A 16,019-nucleotide genomic window follows, 5' to 3' on the forward strand; every position below is an offset into this window, starting at 1 on the left:
GGGTGTGATGTGTTCGTTATCCTGTTGGATTCTGAAGTTCCCCCCATTTTTTGGGGGGTTATGTTAGTGCGGGTAGCCCAGTTGACCTCCTTCTCACCAAAATTCAAAGTTCCCACCCAAATCCACCATCTTTGATGGCATCACAGCCACCATCTTGGATGACGTCATCGCCGCCATCTTCGATACATCTGGCAACAATGGAAAGTGGCACAGAATGCAGGTTGTCTCAATACTCTTGTCTGCAGCATTCAGTTATCACTGTATGGTTTGCCTCATCTGGCAAATATGGACAGATGTTTAGTTTATTATCTAACACAAAAAATATCTTTTCTCTCAATTTTTCATCAGTTATTGTGTGTCCGTCTTATGATCCGTTTTTCCCTGGAACAATTTGGTGTATCGAGTTCAAATTTATGTCACAAACTGAGGTTGACGGTCTGTTGGCGGTGTACGAGTTTCGTGCTCCTAAGTGAAGTCAATCAGATGTGACTGCCACTTATGTTACATGTTTTAAAACACGAAGAGACGCGCCATCGACGCCAATAGTGTGCTTTCTGTTGATCTAGAAGAATGAGACATTGATAGAATCAAGTGTTCACATTAAGGCAAATAACAGAAAGTTGTTAGCTTGCAATTATAGAAGACACAAAAAGCCGAGTGTGGGCATGTCGCATACTTTGTCATTAAACGTTGTGGTGAATAGTCTCTAAGGAATGTAATGCAGACTTTTGGACACACACCACCATTCGGCATATCTAGCAGGGCTGCTATGTCAAACACACTGTTGGACAAACAATGCCATTAGGCACATCTAGCAGGGCTGGTATCTCACGTGCACTGTTGGATGCACAATGCATTAGGCATATCTAGTGGGGTTGGTACACATCTCACTCACATCCCACATTAGAGCAAATTGCTTACCATCGATTCTCTTCTGAAAACTTCTCCACTGGCGTCACACAGCAGTGCTTGTGGTTTAAATATTGTAGTGCTCCAATGTACGGCGATTTGTGCGTGTTTGATCTGTAAATTTCTGTTGCTGTTGTGGCAGATAGCAGTTTGCAGTTAGGCACAGCTCCTATTCTACAACTTGGTGTCAACACTGTATTAATCGAAGTCTCCCAACTTCATGGAAGATCATACTCTGGTATCACCAGAGAATTAGTGTGTGTTTGCTCCTCATCAGTCTCCATTTAATTGCCTGAAAAACATGTTGGCGTGATCGCAATTATAGTAAACATATTATTATTTACACTATATAAAATATATATAAACACTATGTGTGATTTATTTGTTAGTATACGGAATAGCAAGCTCAAATAACGGTTAATAATGACATGTACAGTATTGTACACTTAATCATTGTACATATACATACATTTTGGAACATACTAGTATCGTTCCTATTTATGTAAACCAACGTTACCTGTCGAAGCAGTCCTACTAAACACGCCAGGTGGCGCGAGTAGACCGCATGGCTATGCAGAGGTACTTTGTTTATATTTCTGTTCACTTGTGGATGTGTTTGATAAAGGTATAACACGCTGCGAAAGTAATTGAAAATAACCACAAAGTGCCAGATTCCTTATGAGCCGGAGTGATCGAGCGGTTCTACATGTTACAGTCTGGATCCACACGATGACTATGGTCGCAGGTCCGAATCCTGCCTCGGGCATGGATGTGTGTGTTGTCCTTAGGTTAGTTAGGTTTAAGTAGTTCTAAGTTGTAGGGGACTGATGACGTCAGAATTTAAGTCCCATAGTGCTCAGAGCCATTTGAACCATTTGAACCTTATGAATAATGGGTAATGGTTATCACATTCCACCAAGATGTCAATCGTGTCCGACAAATCGCAATGAAACTGATGATTTCCATCACCGGAGTTGTCAAAACCGTACACCAGCGTCAAGAAACAGGCTCCTATGGAGATCGTCCTCGCTCACGAGCACCCAGGAAGATATCAGAACGCCAAGGAAAGTATTTGGTAGTGACCAGTAAACGAAACAGATTAGAAACTGTCCCTGAAGTGACTGCTGAATAAACGTAACGAGAGATACTCCAGTGGGTGAGTCAACAGTGAGACGACGACTGGCAGATGACAAGGTTATGTAGCAACAAGGAAACCACTGTTGCGCACTGTTAACAAGAAGAAAAGGCTTGAGTGGGCTATGACACCCCAACATTGGACAGCAGAGGATTGGGAAAGAGTCTTACTAACTGATGAATCCAAGTTCCAAATATGTGGAAGTAAACTCCGTCAGTTTTTAAGCCATTTACCCCCTGAACGCTTGAATCCACAGTGCGTAATTCCAACTGTAAAGCATGGAGGGGGTTCTGTGATGGTATGGGGATCCTATAGAGGGAATAAAGTCGGATATTTGGTGAAAATAGATGGAAAAAATGAACCAAAAGGATCATCATGCCATTTACCAGCGACATGCTAAGACATCTGGTATGAGTCTGATTGTGCAAGGGTTTAACTTCCAGCAAGACAACGAGCCAAAACATACGTCTCGCTTGTGTCAGAACTATGTGAAGTCTCTATGGGTTCATAAAATATTGAAAAACATGGAACTGCCGCCACAATCCCCTGATTGTAATGTACTGTTTTTTCTTTCTCTTGTCTATAATTACTAGGTGTTTCCAAGTTTCCCAACTAATGGAGGATAGTATATATATATATATATATATATATATATATATATATATATATATATATATATATATACACTCCTGGAAATGGCAAAAAGAACACATTGACACCGGTGTGTCAGACCCACCATACTTGCTCCGGACACTGCGAGAGGGCTGTACAAGCAATGATCACACGCACGGCACAGCGGACACACCAGGAACCGCGGTGTTGGCCGTCGAATGGCGCTAGCTGCGCAGCATTTGTGCACCGCCGCCGTCAGTGTCAGCCAGTTTGCCGTGGCATACGGAGCTCCATCGCAGTCTTTAACACTGGTAGCATGCCGCGACAGCGTGGACGTGAACCGTATGTGCAGTTGACGGACTTTGAGCGAGGGCGTATAGTGGGCATGCGGTCGGCCGGGTGGACGTACCGCCGAATTGCTCAACACGTGGGGCGTGAGGACTCCACAGTACATCGATGTTGTCGCCAGTGGTCGGCGGAAGGTGCACGTGCCCGTCGACCTGGGACCGGACCGCAGTGACGCACGGATGCACGCCAAGACCGTAGGATCCTACGCAGTGCCGTAGGGGACCGCACCGCCACTTCCCAGCAAATTAGGGACACTGTTGCTCCTGGGGTATCGGCGAGGACCATTCGCAACCGTCTCCATGAAGCTGGGCTACGGTCCCGCACACCGTTAGGCCGTCTTCCGCTCACGCCCCAACATCGTGCAGCCCGCCTCCAGTGGTGTCGCGACAGGCGTGAATGGAGGGACGAATGGAGACGTGTCGTCTTCAGCGATGAGAGTCGCTTCTGCCTTGGTGCCAATGATGGTCGTATGCGTGTTTGGCGCCGTGCAGGTGAGCGCCACAATCAGGACTGCATACGACCGAGGCACACAGGGCCAACACCGGGCATCATGGTGTGGGGAGCGATCTCCTACACTGGCCGTACACCACTGGTGATCGTCGAGGGGACACTGAATAGTGCACGGTACATCCAAACCGTCATCGAACCCATCGTTCTACCATTCCTAGACCGGCAAGGGAACTTGCTGTTCCAACAGGACAATGCACGTCCGCATGTATCCCGTGCCACCCAACGTGCTCTAGAAGGTGTAAGTCAACTACCCTGGCCAGCAAGATCTCCGGATCTGTCCCCCATTGAGCATGTTTGGGACTGGATGAAGCGTCGTCTCACGCGGTCTGCACGTCCAGCACGAACGCTGGTCCAACTGAGGCGCCAGGTGGAAATGGCATGGCAAGCCGTTCCACAGGACTACATCCAGCATCTCTACGATCGTCTCCATGGGAGAATAGCAGCCTGCATTGCTGCGAAAGGCGGATATACACTGTACTAGTGCCGACATTGTGCATGCTCTGTTGCCTGTGTCTATGTGCCTGTGGTTCTGTCAGTGTGATCATGTGATGTATCTGACCCCAGGAATGTGTCAATAAAGTTTCCCCTTCCTGGGACAATGAATTCACAGTGTTCTTATTTCAATTTCCAGGAGTGTGTATATATATATATATATATATATATATATATATATATATATATACTACCCTATATATATATATATGCACACTCCCTACCTAAGTTCGGAAACACCTAGTAATTATAGACAACAGAAAGGCAATACGGTATAAAAGGCATTTGGTTGTTTTTTTCTCTCTATCCCTCCATTCAGTCCCCCATCTGTCTTCCTGCTTCTTTTCCTCGCCCATTCCCTCCTCTACATCTACATCTACATGATTATTCTGCAACTCACATTTAAGTGCTTGGCAGAGGGTTCATCAAACGATATTCATACAATCTCTCTACCATTCCACTCCCGAACAGCGCGCGGGAAAAACGAACACCTAAACCTTTCTGTTAGATCTCTGATTTCTCTTATTTTATTTTGATGATCATTCCTACCTATGTAGGTTGGGCTCAACAAAATATTTTCGCATTCAGAAGAGAAAGTTGGTGACTGAAATTTCGTAAATAGATATCGCCGCGACGAAAAAGTCTTTGCTTTAATGACTTCCATCCCAACTCGCGTATCATATCTGTCACACTCTCTCCCCTATTACGTGATAATACAAAACGAGCTGCCCTTTTTTGCACCCTTTCGATGTCCTCCGTCAATCCCACCTGGTAAGGATCCCACATCGTGCAGCAATATCCTAACAGAGGACGAACGAGTGTAGTGTAAGCTGTCTCTTTAGTGGACTTGTTGCATCTTCTAAGTGTCCTTCCAATGAAACGCAACCTTTGGCTCGCCTTCCCCACAATATTATCTATGTATTCTTTCCAACTGAAGTTGTTCGTAATTTTAACACCCAGGTACTTAGTAGAATTGACAGCCTTGAGAATTGTACTATTTATCGAGTAATCGAATTTCAACGGATTTCTTTTGGAACTCACGTGGATCACCTCACACTTTTCGTTATTTAGCGTCAACTGACACCTGCCACACCATACAGCAATCTTTTCTAAATCGCTTTGCAACTGATACTGGTCTTCAGATGACCTTACTAGACGCTAAATTACAGCATCATCTGCGAACAAACTAAGAGAACTGCTCAGATCATCACCGAGGTCATTTATATAGATTAGGAACAGCAGAGATCCCAGGACGCTTCCCTGGGGAACACCTGATATCACTTGAGTTTTACTCGATGATTTGCCGTCTATTACTACGAACTGCGACCTTCCTGACAGGAAATCACGAATACAGTCGCAGAACTGAGATGATACACCATAGGCCCGCAGCTTGATTAGAAGTCGCTTGTGAGGAACGGTGTCAAAAGCTTCCGGAAATCTAGAAATACGGAATCAATCTGAGATCCCCCGTCGATAGCGGCCATTACTTCGTGCGAATAAAGAGCTAGCTGTGTTGCACAAGAACGATGTTTTCTGAAACCATGCTCGTTACGTATCAATAGATCGTTCCCTTCGAGGTGATTCATAATGTTTGAATACAGTATATGCTCCAGAACCCTACTGCAAACCGACGTCAATGATATAGGTCTGTAGTTCGATGGATTACTCCTACTACCCTCCTTAAACACTGGTGCGACCTGCGCAATTTTCCAATCTGTAGGTACAGATCTATCGGTGAGCGAGCGGTTGTATATGATTGCTAAGTAGGGAGCAATTGTATCAGCGTAATCTGAAGGGAACCTAATCGGTATACAATCTGGACCTGAAGACTTGCCCGTATCAAGCGATTTGAGTTGCTTCGCAACTCCTAAGGTATCTACTTCTAAGAAACTCTGCTAGCAGCTGTTCCTGTTTCAAATTCTGGAATATTCCATTCGTCTTCCCTGGTGAAGGAATTTCGGAAAACTGCGTTCAATAACTCCGCTTTAGCGGCACAGTCGTCGGTAACAATACCATCAGCACTGCGCAGCGAAGGTATTGACTGCGTCTTGCCGCTTGTGTACTTTACATACGACCAGAATTTCTTCGGATTGTCTACCAAATTTCGAGACAATGTTTCGTTGTGGAACCTATTAAAGGCATCTCGCATTGAAGTCCATGCCAAATTTCGCGCGTCTGCAAATTTTAGCCAATCTTCGGGATTTCGCGTTCTTCTGAACTTCGCACGCTTTTTCCGTTGCCTCTGCAACAGCGTTCGGACCTGTTTTGTGTACCATGGGGGATCAGTTCCATCTCTTATCAATTTATGAGGTGTGAATCTCTCAATTGCTGTCGCTACTATATCTTTGAATTTGAGCCCCTCTCTTCTTATCATCCTCTTTGCCCTATACCCTTCCTCCATCTTCTCACCATACCTCCGTCCAACTCCCCTCCTCCTCCCCTTATCTCTGTCACTTTCCCTCTCTCACACCTCCCACCTTCTCTCCCTCTCCCTTCCTTCCTACATCCCACCCCAACCTCCCTGCCTCCCTCCCTCCCACCCTCCATCACGCCCTCCTACCCTCCCACCCTCCATCCATTCTTTCTACTTCCTACTTTTCTCTCTCTGCATCTATTTCTTTCTGCATTACAGCATGGAAAGCAATTAATGCAAACTCCACAGTTATTGCACACACATTAGCTGGAAACAAGAGACTTACTGTACATGCAAGAGTCACTGTGCATGAAGGAGTTACTGTGTATCCAGGAGCCACTGCACAAGTGTGACTTACACTGCCCATTAGAAATACTGTGCATGCAAGAGATCCTCCACACACTATGGTTGCTACACTAGCTAGAATTGCTGAATGTACAACAGTTCCTGCACATTCCAGTGTAATTCTACATGCAAGTGTTACTGTGTACAGAAAAGTTTCTGCAAATGCAACAGTTACTGCACACCCAACAGTTACTGACTGCATTATAGGTATGGCATGCAAAAGTGTAACTATGTATGAGAGTTACTGCATGAACAATAGTTGTTGCACACACAAGACTTTCCGTATGTACATGATTTACTGCATGCACAAGAGTTACTGCACATGCAAGAGTTACTGCACCCATGAGAGTTACTGCACACACAAGAGTACAGTTATTGTGCATGCAAGAATTACTACATCCACAAGAGATACTGCATGTCCAAGAGTCATTGTGCACAAGAATTACTATGCACACAAGGCTTACTCCCTAGGTTACTGTATACCAGATAGATATCCAGATACAAAGAGGAGTTGAGGAGTTGATATCACACTATGCATCAGTCTCTGAGTCATCACTTCCACATCACAGAAGCAATAAAATTATTTCGTCTTTACTCAGAATCACAGCAGCAATGCTACCAACACAAATCGTGTTTCATTTTCAATGCCTTGAGAACTGACCAACGGTGCATAGTCCTTCGCTTCATTAATATCGATGCTGTAGGGTCTCATATGTTGCCCATAGTAACTGGACGTACCCTTTTGTCACGACATTTATACATTCACTATTTCAGCTGGTAATTTTCTGTAATGAAGAAACATATTTTACATCTTACATCGTAGCACCTTGGTTAAACGTATCTCATTTTCTGTCACGTGGTTACCATCTGGTAAATTTCAAAGCTATAAATCGCCACGAACGCATTCTGTCATTTTGCCGTTTCCAGCACTTTCTATGGTCTCCTGGCAATTCGACCATCATTCTGTAACATCTTGTCTGGGATATGCAGTGTGCGGAGAAACTATATGACCAAAGGTGTAGGCAGAAAGACGGCATCAAAAATAATAATAATAGTCTGAGTATGGGAACTGGAGATCATAGTTGAATATTTACGGCGCTATGCCAGCATGAAGTGGTAGTCTGTTTCAACCTTTGTTACAACATACTTAGTTAGGTGGACGCTTAATTATTATTTACTTCGAGCTTGTTAAGACATCTGGAAACATAAAACATGGACATGTGGTTGTTTCTAAAGAAGTGCTGTCTGGAACGTTGGCTGAGTATGTGATGTTTGAAGTTTTCCTTGATATCATCCTGGAGACTGGTTAGAGTGTGTTTGCGCATACATTTCGTTTTGAGTAAAGACGTCAATATGTCAGATTTTAATTGCGTTCCTGTAGCGCCATAAATATGGATTTGCAACCGCTAGTTGCTGTACTCGAATTCATGTCTTTCATACTGTCTTTCCTCCCTACTCTTTTGGGCAGATTGATTTTTCGCACTTTGTATAACTTTGCCGGATGGCAAACCTTGCTCAACCACCTCTGCTTAAATTATACATATTTTACGTACGGTACACATACGTCATTGAATGACTTCCAGCCTGGTCGTCTGGCTATTCGTCACTGCAAAGCCAGCACGCGAAACACAAAATCACGAAAGCACCATCTGATCCGCATAATTACACTACTGACTGTGAGCACATTTAGACGTTAATCACAAAAGCCGATAGCAATAATGTAGAAGCTGATTTTGTTGTTGTTGCTGTGGTCTTCAGTCCTGAGACAGGTTTGATGCAGCTCTCCATGCTACTCTATCCTATGCAAGCTTCTTCATCTCCCAGTACCTACTGCAGCCTACATCCTTCTGAATCTGCTTAGTGTATTCATCTCTTGGTCTCCCTCTACGATTTTTACCCTCCACGCTGCCCTCCAATACTAAATTGGTGATCCCTCGAAGTCTCAGAACATGTCCTACCAACCGATCCCTTCTTCTAGTCAAGTTGTGCCACAAGCTCCTCTTCTCCCCAATTCTATTCAATACCTCCTCATTAGTTATGTGATCTACCCATCTAATCTTCATCATCTTCTGTGGCACCACATTTCGAAAGCTTCTATTCTCTTCTTGTCTAACCTATTTATCGTCCACGCTTCACTTCAATACATGGCTACACTCCATACAAATACTTTCAGAAACGACTTCCTGACATTTAAATCTATACTGGATGTTAACAAATTTTCCTTCTTCAGAAACGCTTTCGTTGCCATTGCCAGTCTACATTTTATATCCTCTCTACTTCGGCCATCATCAGTGATTTTGCTCCCCAAATAGCAAAACTCCTTTACTACTTTAAAAGTCTCATTTCCTAATCTAATTCCCTCAGCATTACCCGACTTAATTCGATCACATTCCATTATACTCGTTTTGCTTTTGTTGATATTCATCTTATACTCTCCTTTCAAGACACTGTCCATTCCGTTCAACTGCTCTTCCAAGTCCCTTGCTGTCTCTGACGGAATTACAATGTCATCAGCGAACCTCAAAGTTTTTATTTCTTCTCCATGGATTTCAATACCTACTCCGAACTTTTCTTTTGTTTCTTCTATTGCTTGCTCAATATACAGATTAAATAACATCGGGGATAGGCTACAATCCTGTCTCACTCCCTTCCCAACCACTGCTTCCCTTTCATACCCCTCGACTGCCATCTGTTTTCTGTACAATTTGTAAATAGCCTTTCGCTCCCTGTATTTTACCCCTGCCACTTTCACAATTTGAAAGAGAGTATTCCAATCAACATTGTCAAAAGCTTTCTCTAAGTCTACAAATGCTAGAAACGTAGGTTTGCCTTTCCTTAATCTTTCTTCTAAGATAAGTCGTAGGGTCAGTATTACCTCACGTGTTCCAACATTTCTACGGAATCCAAACTGATCTTCCCCGAGGTCGGCTTCTACCATTTTTTCCATTTGTCAGTAAATTATTTTGCCGCTGTGACTTATTAAACTGATAGATCGGTAATTTTCACATCTGTGAACACCTGCTTTCTTTAGGATTGGTATTATTATATTCTTCTTGAAGTCTGAGGGTATTTCGCCTGTCTCATAAATCTTGCTCACCAGACGGTAGAGTTTTGTCAGGACTGGCTCTGCCAAGGCTGTCAGTAGTTCTAATGGAATGTTGTCTACTCCGGGGGCCTTGTTTCGACTCAGGTCTTTCAGCGCTCTGTCAAACTCTTTACGCAGTATCATATCTCCCATTACATCTTCATCTACATCCTCTTCCATTTCCATAATATTGTCCTCAAGTACATCACCCTTGTATAGACCCCCTATATACTCCTTCCACCTTTCTGCTTTCCCTGATTTGCTTAGAACTGGGTTTACATCTGAGCTCTTGGTATTCATACAAGTGGTTCTCTTTTCTCCAAAGGTGTCTTTAATTTTCCTGTAGGCAGTATCTATCTTACCCCTAGTGAGATAAGCCTCTACATCCTTACATTTGTCCTCTAGCCATTCCTGCTTAGCCATTTTGCACTTCCTGTAGATGTCATTTTTGAGATGTTTGTTTTCCTTTTTGCCTGCTTCATTTGCTGCAGTTTTATATTTTCGCCTTTCATCAATTAAATTTAATGTTTCTTCTGTTACCCAAGGGTTTCTACTAGCCCTCGTCTTTTTCCTATTTGATCCTCTGCTGCCTTCACTATTTCATTCCTCAAAGCTACCCATTCTTCTTCTACTGTATTTCTTTCCCCCATTCCTGTGAATTGTTCCCTTATGGTCTGCCTGAAACTCCGTACAACCTCTGGTTCTTTCAGTTTATCCAGGTCCCATCTCATTAAATTCCCACCTTTTTGCAGTTTCTTCAGTTTTAATCTACAGTTCATAACCGATAGATTGTGGTCAGAGTCCACATCTGCCCCTGGAAATGTCTTACAATTTAAAACCTGTTTCCTAAATCTCCGTCTTACCATTATATAATCTATCTGATACCTTTTAGTATCTCCAGGGTACTTCCATGTATACAACCTTCTTTCATGATTCTTGAACCAAGTGTTAGCTATGATTAAGTTGTGCTCTGTGCAAAATTCTACCAGGCGGCTTCTTCTTTCATTTCTTAGCCCCAATCCACATTCACCTACTATATTTCCTTCTCTCCCTTTTCCTACTCTCGAATTCCAGTCACCCATGACTATTAAATTTTCGTCCCCCTTCAGTACCTGAACAATTTTTTCTCTTTTATCTCATCACACATTTCATCAATTTCTTCATCATCTGCAGAACTTGTTGGCGTGTAAACTTGTACTACTGTAGTAGGCGTGGGCTTCGTGTATATCTTGGCCCCAATAATGCGTTCGCTATGCTGTTTGTAGTAGCTTAACCATACTACTATTTTTTTATTTATTATTAAACCTACTCCTGCATTACCCCTATTTGACTTTGTATTTATAACCCTGTATTCACCTGACCAAAAGTCTTGTTCCACCTGCCACCGAACTTCACTAATTCCCACTGTATCTAATTTTAACAAATCCAATTTAGTTTTAAGTTAATCTTATGTCTCCTTCAACCAACACAGCATTGTTACTGTCTCAGCGACTGACTGTTGCTACTAGCACCGCGGAATGATGGCAGTTTTTAATTATCTCGTGAGTAATGGCAGTTTTCTGAAGTAAATGAAAACGGAAAAATAATTCACAAGCAAGTGATCATAATCGAAATGAGAGTGAATCCCTACTTGCTGCAGCGACTTAATTTTTAATATTTTCCCACATGAGAAGCTCGCGTATCCCTACATTGCAAGATGCGTGTCCGTTCCCACATGGAAATCACACTCCTAGTCGCTGGCCAGTTGTACCATTTTAATGGATCCGGAGGGTGCTGTTTCGTACTCCGCACATAGCCTTCTGATACAGCTGCCTCCTGCTTATGTTAACTTACATGAGAAGGAGGCGAGTGTATGAGAAAACCTTACGGAAAACACGTAAAGGAAATCGTCAAAACTACCTTTAAAACGTTTTTATCCAAGCCAGTTAACTCACGTGATACTGTTTTATTATGCTCACCTGGATGGCATGCGTTGTGCAGAATATGCGAAGCGGTAAAAAGGGGAACGTGTTCACACTCCATGGTTTTGATGTTTGGAGTGGCTAGAAATATCCCTCTCGATTCAAGCCGATATCTTAATCATGTATGTAGAATTAGCGGATATGTTGTCACCAGCTATCGCTTGTCTAGACCCAACAAACAAGATAACAGTATCATGTGTTTTGTATCGATGCGAAATATAAACTCAGTGTGAGAACCAGTTTTACTTCGTGGCAATGTGTCCCGCTGTTCTCCCTCTGATTCTATAAACAGCATTCGTCAAACGGCAACAGATAAAAAACGATGCGTCGAGGGCCTGTACACAATGGAGGAGGACCGCATCCAAGTCGAGAATTAATTCACTGAAAGGGCGATGAAAAGAAAAAGAAACTTGTGTCAGCGATATTATTCGGTCGTGTCGCTGGGCAGCAGCGATAGCGAGAACGAAGGCCACCAAAGCTTTATTTTACGGTGCTTGACTGCGTTATACGCCCCTAGTTCTCGTATATGGACAAACACCACCCTTCATGCCATGGACCATAGAGATGCAGAAACAGACGGCGCATGCTTCAATCCCTGCTTGATGGTATCTGAAAGCAAATAGATCAGACAGTTGTAGTCTCTGTACCTGGAATCAAGAACTGATTTCATGAACTGATCTCGTTGTTGTATTAGTGTCACACATGTAGTAATTCAGTTAACCAAATTTCCCCAAGAGTCGCAGTATTAGTCCGATAACTATCGTTGTTACGTTTGGCTAGGTGTAACGACAGCAAACGTTTCAAACACTGTCCCGGCAATTCGTTTTTTACACAAACGATAGAATTGCAGTAATTCGACGATTTTCTGTTCTTGTTGAACTGTGGCTCATTTAGCTGGCCGTTTTCACAGGAGACCGAATATCGGTTTGACGGGAAGCACATGGTTTTCTGGCCATTTACTGAGGAGTACGTGTGATGTGTTTTATTATGCTTTGTGAAGTAATATCCGTAATGCCCGATTTTTACAGGGAATAAAAGGCTATGACTTCTCCTTAATCGAATACGGCTAACGATATAATATCGAGATAAGAAAGATGTGCCAGGATACGTTACTTGAAGAGGGAATTCATAATACTGGGTTAGAGATTAACGTTCCGTTGTGTCAAAAATTTTCGCCTTTCGTAGAGTTTTAGTTCTGACGACCGACGTAGCCTACATCCCTACTTTCATCGAAGCAAGGATTTTGGAATATGATAACTGCGTAGCTCGTGCAGTCATTTAGCTCGAAATCCTCCCTTATGAAAGAGAGTGACCAAATTTTTGTCCGGTGATTCGTCACTGGGCAAACTGTAACGACTTTTGTTACACGGGTGCTTCTGATGGTCGGCAAGCACTTGCACCTTTAGCAGTGTCGAAAACTCACCACTGTAAACCGAGCCCCGGAAACGCGTATGGAGATGTAGTCATCTACCTTAGAACATTTACACATACAATTCCACATTTCGCGGCAAATCTCGTTGTGTGATACAAAGCCGAGTCGTCATAAGATGGATGCTGTCGTCGTGTTTAGTACGACTGACACTGCAACGCCACATACGCGGCCCCTACAATTGACAGAGCTTTTCCTTACACCCTTCTCACTGAAACAAGCCCTAATACGCAATTAAAACATTTAAATGGTGTACATTTAATCGATCGTTAGGAACAGGGTGGTTTACAAGCGACAAACGTAGGGATTTCCTTCGCTTTATTTTCTGTTCGGCATTAGAATCGCGCAACCTCTGTAGCCAAAGTGTTTTCTTTCTAGTTGTTTCTTCCTCCGTGAAGTAGAACTGCGACATCGTTCACTCTCCGGGCTCGTACTTAAGCAGCACCGGAGTAGACTTGATGCCGACAGAGGAGAAATCTGTCATTAGTAGCTACTCAAGAGGAATGTGACGTGCGCGTTTGAATTCTACATGATAGAAAACTACCAGGAACTGAAGTGAACCTAATCTTTGAAAACCATGACCAAACCTGGGCAATGACAATTGCTATGCTACAACTACTGTCTACTATTAAAAACTTTACTTTCTGTTCAATACACTGGCTTCATGTACGAGAGCGTGTCATATACGTTGCCTTTTGGTAATAAGAAACTGTTAGCACCTATTTGTGTCGTCACGTTATCCTTATCATTGCTGAAAGTAGACGACAACGTCAGGCAGATTATGTTACTCTTGTGCCATAGGTATATGCTGAGACGAGAAAGAAGGAAACGGTATCACGTTATATAACGCCTTCTCATTCATTTTTGGTTGTTGAACATTAACCAAAGTAGATGACAAACAATTAGAATGAGAGACTTGAAATTCTGATCAACGCACAAGAGAGGGTACATCATGGTCGACAGGCAGGACTTCCTGTAAACAAATACCCTCGATGGGAGTAACAACAGAAGGTCGTTCCCACGTCGCCTGAATGGGGGACGTCAACGGAACAGATAAATCTAGGGGCGCCTCAGTTTTCTGTTGTTTAGTGTTTGCAACAACAGAAGGCTCAACGACTTCCCCACCTTTGTATGTTTCTGCAGGAGTTACTGCAGCTGTGGGAGGGATACTAGGAGAGACACTAGCCACCTCAGCTTCCATTCTCGCACCATCGACCCTGTCAGTAGTGTAGGAGTCAGCACTACAGGATGCAGCAACCAACAGACTCACTTGAGGGGGCAGTGTGTGAGGGGTAGATGCATCCGACCTCACTGTCCTGTATACGACGTCTCTCGTGTTCACTGTCTGCACTGCCAGTTTGGCAGCAACTATTTCAGGGCTGTGCTGTGATGGTGAGACTGCAAAGTGTTGTTCCATTGCGCACGGAGAACAGGTAGCACCAACCTCGTGAGCAGTAGAAACGAGACCAGCCAATCCCAGTTTCCGATGCTGTTCAGAGGAGACCTTCAACAAAAATACCTCCCTCTGAACATTAGGTCTAAGGTTCGTTGCAGAGAAATCACGTCCCTACTTGCCCTTATTCGTTCCATGAGTGCGGTAATCAGAGTTCTGTAAATGAGAAGGAATGTTTTGTTTGACTACCATGTCCACTGAACGGATCCTGCTATAACATTACAACCAGTATTGAATGGACTAGCTTCGCAGTGTATACCCCTCACATGACTATAAGAGAGAAATGTCGACTGTTGTCAGCTTCTGGCGGGAGATTAAACAGTCAGACATTTGTATACTTCAGTTCCTCGTTACCAGGAAGCAGCATACTTCTGGAACCATCTCAGTGCTTAAACAGTACCTGAGAACATGGAGGCTAAAGCAACCTATCTATTTATAGTTGATCCAAAAACTTAACGAAAAAGACATATCAGAATGAAAATAGACTGTATGAACCTGATCAGCTGTTTCATGAATTGTATCAACGAGCCAGTTGTGAATCTCCAAAGACCCAGGCTGGAAGGAACCAGTGGGTTTGTCGAAACTGAAGCTGTCTTTGCCTTTTCCCAGAACACCCATGGCCGATATTATGAGCGGACTACTCTGTTATCAGTGGACTCACACAACAACTGACACTAACGTCCTGACGACGATGTACTTCACACGACGACACGAAAAACACCGACAGAAAGCTGTCCAGGTGCGCGCGTACTGTGGTGAGGCAGTAAACTGGCGACCCTCCCAGTCGGCGCTCGACGCGGAACTACCCCTGGACCAAGGCTGCAGAAATATCGTAGAAGAATCTGTATCTTATGACATCACATTTGAAACTCAGATTTCTCTGGTCATGCTGTGGCTTTGAAGCTTTCACGAGTTCCTGGATGACTAATTACACTACTAGCCTGTAGAATGTGGCAACCTCATGCTTTAGCAAACAGTTTCTCCAAACATTATTCCACAAATATTTCTTTCGTGTGAATGTTCCAAGCGAGGTATACAGCTAGGGTGCCTGACATTCCCACACTATGACCATACACGGGATGTAGACAGAAACCACAAATCTGTAGCAATAGCCGTGGTATATTCAGCACCGCGTTTACGAGAGGTAACGATGAAATCGCGGTCCATCTTACCAGATTTAAATTTCTGTGGTTTCGGCAAACCACTGCAGAGAACCAGCGTGGCTTTTCCTTGAACATGGGTTCTGTTGATTCTTGCCCCCATCCTTGTCTAGTGAGAGGCCATGTCACTGTTTGAATGGTCTCGATGACAAGAGAACTTTAAAGTT

The sequence above is a fragment of the Schistocerca piceifrons genome, chromosome 11, assembly GCF_021461385.2.
Source record: "Schistocerca piceifrons isolate TAMUIC-IGC-003096 chromosome 11, iqSchPice1.1, whole genome shotgun sequence".
In the NCBI taxonomy this organism is placed as follows: domain Eukaryota; kingdom Metazoa; phylum Arthropoda; class Insecta; order Orthoptera; family Acrididae; genus Schistocerca; species Schistocerca piceifrons.